This window comes from Aptenodytes forsteri, unplaced genomic scaffold, assembly GCF_000699145.1.
Source record: "Aptenodytes forsteri isolate BGI_AS27 unplaced genomic scaffold, ASM69914v1 Scaffold640, whole genome shotgun sequence".
NCBI lineage: Eukaryota > Metazoa > Chordata > Aves > Sphenisciformes > Spheniscidae > Aptenodytes > Aptenodytes forsteri.
The window spans coordinates 14,825-16,013 of record NW_008794887.1 but is presented as its reverse complement, the minus strand read 5'-3'; positions in this window follow the sequence as shown (position 1 = coordinate 16,013).

The window sequence follows — 1,189 nt, the reverse complement described above, 5'->3', positions numbered from 1 at the left end:
TTGTTTGTGGGTTTTTTTTTTTTTTAAGAGCCGAAGAGAACACCTCACTTAAAAATACGTATTTCTTTGTAATTCATAATTTCCAAAACGCTTTAAGAATTAAAGGAAAAAAAAAAAAAAGGAAAACCAACTTGTGGTGGGGAAGCGCCACCGGGCAGGAGTGTCTCCTGCACCCGGCATCCTTCTGGGCTGCTGTTGCGTGTCCTGACGGGGGTCGGTCGGGCTCCCCCAGCAGCGTCTCAGTACTTTGAGGCTTACCAGGTGTTAATGTATCATTTCTATAAGCATATATATTTTTGTTGTTGTCAAGGAAGTATTTACGATGAATTTTCTCCTCCCGCAGAACGTTGCGATGTTGTCCATTTCAATGAGACTTAAACAAAAGAGACGAATAAAACAAAGGTACATATTTATGAGCTTTTTTTCTGAGTAGGCCTTTCCTATGGAAAACATACGGTTCTTCTTTTCATTTTAGAGACGACAGCGTTCTGGAGTGTTAGACGGGTGGGGGTCCAGGGGGCCGAGAGACCTTCTTGCTACTAACAGGATTTGATTTCGTTTCTTTTTATACAGAGAGATAAACTTAAAAAAAAAAAAAATAAATAAAAATAAATGCACCTGAACAGGTGGTGCTTCTCTAACCGGGGAAAACCTGCCTTACCCAGCCAGGCCCGAGCGGCGGCTCTCATAGGGTTGAGTCAGCACCGAGGAGCGACACCGTTTGCAAAATTCCAAGTGTAAATTTGTTGGGTTTTGGTTTGTTGGGGTGGTTTTTTTTTTGGTTTTGTTTTGTTTTTGTTTTTTTAAATTGCCAGTTCATGCCTGATGTGCAGAAAAAAAAGAGAAGTTCTGTAAGATGCAGAGTGCACTAAATAAACCAGTCACCTCTTGAGGGGTTTTTTTAATTTCTGGATTTTTTCTGTCCACCATGCGGCTGCCAGCTCTGGTCCGTGGTGGAGCTTTTGTTGTTGTTGTTGTTGTTGTTGTTGTTCTGGCTTTTCTTCCTGAGCCCATCCAATTTGGAAGGAAAAGTCGTGTTCCAGTGCTGAGTCCTCTTAGGAAGCCGATGCCTATTTATTGTCTTTCCAAATTGGCAAATCCCCGGAAAAGCCTGCCGAGGAGCGAGCGCTCCGCAAACCAGCACCGCAGGCCTGACCCCCTCCCAGGCTCTGCGCACTCCTCGGTGCCG